This window comes from Triticum aestivum, chromosome 3B (genome assembly GCF_018294505.1).
Source record: "Triticum aestivum cultivar Chinese Spring chromosome 3B, IWGSC CS RefSeq v2.1, whole genome shotgun sequence".
In the NCBI taxonomy this organism is placed as follows: domain Eukaryota; kingdom Viridiplantae; phylum Streptophyta; class Magnoliopsida; order Poales; family Poaceae; genus Triticum; species Triticum aestivum.
The window spans coordinates 1,075,791-1,082,093 of NC_057801.1; the positions used below are offsets into that span (position 1 = coordinate 1,075,791).

Consider the following 6,303-nt stretch of genomic DNA (forward strand, 5'->3'; position numbering starts at 1 on the left):
CCTCCCTCCCTCCAACCAACGACAACGGCCCGAGATCCATGGCGACGGCGGCGGCAGCGGCCCAATGGAAGCGGCGGCTAACCCTAGCCGCTGCGGCGCTCCTCTGCTGCTCACAACCAAGGACCAGGTCCATGGATCTGCGGCAGGGGCCTCCCTCCTCCATCTCCCAGATTGTGAAGCTGCCTCGCCATCCGGAGATTCCCAGCAGCAAGCGCCGGACGAGGAGAGGACGACGACCGTGACCTGCGGGAGGCCCGAGCTCGACGTCACCGGCGACGACGTCGCACCGCACAGGGTCCCTCCCTCCTTCTCCCCATCGATTCCTCTCTCCTTCATTGCTTCCTTCTCTCTCCCATTCCAATAGACTTTTTTGCTTTGATTCAGATCAGCAGGAGCTCTTCCCCTCTCTGGATCCATGAAGGGCGACGACCGGGACCCCTCGCTCGAGCCCCACGAGCTGGACGAGCTCGACAGCGAGGTCATCTGCCCCGTCCACCATGATTCCCCACAGAACAAGAAGGTCGTCCTTCTCGCTCTAGTTTCTTTTCTTTCCAAATGCTTGTTGCTCTGCTCTAGGATAGTTCTCCAGGGGCTCTCAAATTTTCTTTGTCTAAACCTGATGCAAAAAACGTGGTCACATTGTTTCCTGATACTCACAAGTTACAGCCATCGATAGGCTAGCATCGCTGGATATTTTGTTTTTCTTCTCTCACCGTGTGAGCACTAGTAGCGTAAAATTTGTGAGATCTGATACTTAGTTAAGAAACTGCTAGTTTAATAAGTAATTCCCAATGAGATGCCCCTGTTGGTTCCTTCGATTTTTCTTGTGTATGGAGGGAAAGTAATTCATTCATCTCACAGAATCGACTGACCAAGAGTAGATTGTTTGTTAACTAGGCCTGCTATTATACTGATTCTCTGTTATATAATATGTGCAAACTTTCTATTTGTTATGTGGTGAAAATAGCCATCGTATTGATTTCCACACAATTAAGTTGATGAAATTTATGACACATGATGGTGGTGCTTGTTGCCATGGAATGCTTGGTTTGATCCCATTTGTTGTCAGCAAATATATGTGTTGTATTTTTGTACATTTTGTTATGAAAGACAAGTCCCTTTGGAAAAAACACTACTTGAAGGAAAAGGGGAAGCCAAAATAGTTGACGACTATGTATTCTCAGTTATTGGTAACATCAAAATCTGGTACAACTCACGCTTGATTATTATTGGGTTAATGCCAAGCTGCTTATACAATCGATGATGCTATTTTTTATATGCATACCTAGAAGTAGCTGACATCCTTGTACTTCATCGGCTAATATAATTGATGCATACAAGTAGGCTCCTGATCTTTGCTCAATTTAATATATATCACAATTTGATGAATTCCTTGTTTCCAGTACATGTCACCAATTTCAGGATATTACGTAGTAAGTGCCTCCGTCTGACAAGATGTAAAAATAAACCTTTTCCTGTCCTTTACTCTTTTTTATTTGTTTATAATGGAAACTAGTGCAGAGTTAGATACGTATACCGCTTGAAGATTTGCCCTCTTAAGACCTCTTAAAATAGTTCAGCCATAGTTTGTATCTACACGTGCCTTGAGCATCCATATTTTACCCAGCTGATATATCTTTGTTATTATCTAGATTTGTTCTCATGGTGGTTAACTTGGTTTCTTAAAGCCATTGTTTACTGGAGGTCATTGGTATATACTGTTTTTGCAAGCGTATACACAGAAAGCGGAGGCTCCTTTTTCAGAACGGTTCCAAGAAAATTCTAAGTGATGTAATATTGATGTTTGTAAATCACAACGTCCACCACTAAATGTCTCTGCACATTTGTAGGCCTTGATTTGATATAAAAACAATCCAACTTATCTTCTTGCTTATGTCCTGGATTTCACTATGACTCTCTTTGGATTTCTTGTTACACGGCGTGCTGCCCCATAGGTGTAGATGCTCAGATATTCCTACTGTAGGTGTGCCTTTCACATGTTTGCTGAGATGTTTGATAAAAAATACGGCCTTATGCAATTCCGTCAAAATAGCTTAGTGATTGCTACTCCATGGCGTACATGTAAGTCCCCTGAGATCCCATGTCGTACTGTAGGTGTGACTTTTTACTATTATGCATATGCGCGTTCAAGCTGGCATACACTAATTAAGATCACAAGAAACATAGACATGATTCTGGTTTGCAATGAAGATATTAAATATGAAATTGTTGGAGGGTATGTGGCGGTATTTATAGTTAAGTAGTGCCTTCTGTTTCATGGTGATACATTTTTGGTTCTCCTAGTCTGAACATATCTAAAATGCAATCTGTACACGATGAACCAATGAAGAAAGAAACTTCAGAGTTCAGCTTGTACCTTAATAACCTTGCATTGCTTCGATACACCCTTTTGTTCCTGTATTCTGATTCGGCTTGTACCTTGATAACAGTGAAGTAATTTTTAAGCCATGTGTATAGACTAAATTTGTAGTTCTCATGCAAGCTGTCATCTTGTTCTCATATATACTGCTTCATTTCATTTCATTATTGTTTCCTGTTATAAATAATACTACTATGATGGTCAAGTCGGCAGCAAGTATTGTTACTATAAAGATTTAAGAATTTTGGACATGCAATTCTTTTTTATCTTTGCTGTAATTCTCTTTTTTGTACTATCTATTCATATCTACAAGTATCTAATATTCTTGTAAATATGATAGGTAGCGAGCTACTTGGTGTGGCCTATCACAATCAACCACGGCATCATAGTTGCCACAGAGAGCCGAGGACAAGAACATGAATAAGTCTCAATAGTTTACATGTGTTGTTGATGTAAAATGGATTGTACTGGTTCCTAACCTTGATGTGTGATATATTTTGTTAATGTATGTTGTAAGTTACCATTTCATAGAGGATTTTGGAGGATTTTATAAATTGCGAAGTTGATACATACAGATGGCTTTTTACTGGTGAACTGCTTGACACATTGCAAATACTTCCTCTTGGGTCAAAACTGGAATTAGGATTTGTGTGATGCATTACGCAAAAAAACTTACTGGGTCAAAATTAGGCCGAAATAAATGGGCTCTATATTGTATGTAAATGCATGATGAATTTTATGACGAAGAATAGTATCATGTAGGCAGCCATGTGGCAATCAAAAATCCTATGTGGCAACAATCCATGACGGTCTGCTCCGTCACAATGGTTTGGGCCTGGGCGGGCCTGCTGTAAATCCATGACGGTCAGGAACCGTCAAGGAAGGTACCATGTCAAATTATGACGCGATATACATGACGGATTTCATATCCGTCATGTATGGACACCCATGACAGTTTTTCACTGATGCGTGACGGATTGGATCCGTCATGTATTAACAGATTTCTTGTAGTGCTAGTAGGCGGCGGGCCTTCTTCTCCTCCTGCCCGAGGATGGAGGCGCGGGACGTTTTCTTCTATTGGCGGCACAGTCCGACGGCACTGGCTGGCGACGGTGGCTGCTAGGCATACGTGACGTCATCCTCTCCTGGGCCAGCGGCGGGGTCTGGTGTAGGGCTATATGGTGGTGCGGCAGGGGCTTGCGGGCGGCCCTGCTGCTCGCGTGGTGCGGTTGCTGGGTGGTCAAGCGGCGGCGCCCTGAATCCTACTTTCAGTCACTCGTAGAGATGCCGGCGATCCGTACACAGGACTTGATGGAGATTCTTCAAACAGATCTGGGTGAAAACCTTGCGCTCGGCTAGATGGCGGCGCTCTTTTGTGTCGTTCTCCTCTTGAAGACATTGTCCTGGAGAAGTTCTAGACCTCTGTCTGTTATCTCCGGGGGAAACCCTAGATCGGTAGATCGGATGATGGTGGTGTTATTGCGTCATTTGCCCCTTGGGGGCGTCAGTTTTGAAGGTCTGCACGGGCTCAAGGGACAAGCGGACAACATCTTTGGTGGAGCGGTGTTTCATCTTACGCATCGACGACTGCGGATCTTGTCGGCGTGGCGTAGTGGAGTCTCGGCGTTCGATGTGTGTAGATGGACTCGCGTAGGAGGATGGCGCCTTATGGCGTCGTGGTGGCGTTAGTGGCAGACCTGGAAATGACGTGGCATCAGTACCTGCTCTGAAGATGGATCGGTGGAAGACAGCGGCGACGACCTCTGACAGTGCGCCCGACTGGTGTGTGCCCCAGACCAGGTGTAAGGTTTGGTTGGTGCCTCCGGTTTTAGATGCTAGGCTTAGGTGCGAGGTCTGTTTGGTATTAGGTTCGGACTATCAGCACCCCTTCATCAAGTGGATAGAAGTAGCGACAGATGCTGCCAATATGGTGGCTTCAGACTTACCGATGTACTACTTTGTAAGGTCTTTGTGAATAATTAAAAAAGTGACTGTGTGCATCGACCAGATGGCAGAGGCCGGGGGTCTTCCTCCTTAAAAAAACCAGCTAGCTCACCTCAACGGTTCATCTAGGATCCCGGATGGCATATACCGTGCTTCTTTAGAGATGTGAGTTTAGCAAATCGTATTCATCATCAACGAGGTTAGCGACTATGTACTAAATACATAGTGCGTCTTACGTTAAGTTTTTTTCCCTTAATCCTACCTAGGGTTCCCTTATTCCTCTGGCGGCGCCATCGCTAGAGTTCATCTAACGATCAATCCAGCCCCTCTCTCATGCCGAAGTTGCCTTGTTTGAATTTTTCCGTGATTCCCAAGTGTTAGTGCTACCTCGAGGTGGCGGTGCATGGCGGAGTCCGATTCTGAGGCACCGCCAATTGGCATTGCATTTGGAAGCAGAGCCGGCATTTCTAAGCCTCAGTATGAAGAAAATCTAGGGGACAAATTCAAGGGTCTGAACTTTTATGGCGAGAAGGAGGAGGACTTAGATCACTCTGGTGAGGGGGACAGACTGTTGAAGGAAACAAGATGGACCGGCATGTTTAGGGTTCATATCATGAAACTGTTTAGCCATGTTGTGTTGTTCAAGCATATGCGCAATGCATGGGTCCCTACTCAAGTTGTTACGTTCAAAACTATGAATGATAATTCGTTAGCCCAGTTCATGTGTCTTGGTTATTGGAACCGAGTTATGGGCGGCGGACATCTTTCGTTACTCCGCCGTGGTCATTGGAGAATATGATGGAATCACTAATGCACCGAGTAAACCTTGCACCGCATCCCTGCCTGGGTGAGGATTATGGGCATACCTGAAGGCATTACGAAGAAAACCCAGTTAGCTGATAAGATCACGAGGAAGGTGGGAGTGGGTCTGATCAAGGTAATGGTTCCTGAAGGGCGTGTAAACCCTTTGAAGTATTTGTGTGCCCCTATTTTCCTGAAACTCGATACTTCTCTAGTTTCATTTGTGCTGTTAACCTTGATAGAGAATAAGAACTACACAGTTTAATTAGTACAATAAACTGCGTGAGTTTTGTGTGTTTTGTGGTCTAATTGGTCATGTGGTGACCGAATGTGGTGACCTATACATGATTCAGAATTCTAAATGGGCCAGTTGACTACTGGTGAACTTTGAAATCTACAAGCCGAGGTCCAGCTGGTGGATGGGTATCTCGTGGTGGTGGTTCCATGGGTATAGGAGGAGGATTTTGCAGATGAAGAGGCAACCAAGGGGATCTCAACACCCAAGAGAATATGGACCCTTGGTCTGAACTGTGGTGGTTTGGAGAAGAATTGGGTTGTTTTCTCGGTGGCATGCAAATGCCTAGTGAGTGTTGATTGCACGTTCATGGAAAGAACATCAGTGCAATAGGTTCCCCTGCCTAGTTTTCTCTCGGACAATGTCTGATGCTGGAAACTAACACCACTGAAATATTAGATAAGAGCCTGATGATTACTCTACAAAAAGTTCATGACCAGAAAAGAGTCAGCTTTGATGGCAACACAGACATATCAACTTTTATATCGGTGACTCCCCTCGATGGTGATCGCCGAGAGCAATGAAAATCATTGGTTGGAATTGTCATTGAATGTTCACCTCGATGACCAAGAGAGGTCTTCTGGACATCCAAAAAATGTGAGGGTCGGCTGTGTTGTTCTTATCTAAAACACATCTCAACATAGTTAACACATGGAATTTAACGAGAAAGCTTAATTAAGATGGACAACATGCAAGTGGTTGAGAGTGTTGGTGCTAATGGTGGCCTCATTTTGTTTGGGCGTGGGCCGGTAGTGCTGGTCCATCATGCCGCGACACTTGATGGTGGCAACGAAAGGATTCGATATAGCAGGGGGTTGCACATTTTTTTTGGAAATGGAGGCGTACCCCAGGCCTCTGCATCATAATGATGCACATGGAGAAG

At 44.8% G+C, this 6,303-nt stretch overlaps 1 pseudogene; it reads right to left on the minus strand.

Moving 5' to 3' along the window:
* Positions 1-483, minus strand: part of LOC123072934 (homeobox protein HOX1A-like) — a 7,616-nt pseudogene extending 7,133 nt beyond the window's left edge.
* Between the last annotated feature and the right edge of the window lie 5,820 nt (positions 484-6,303).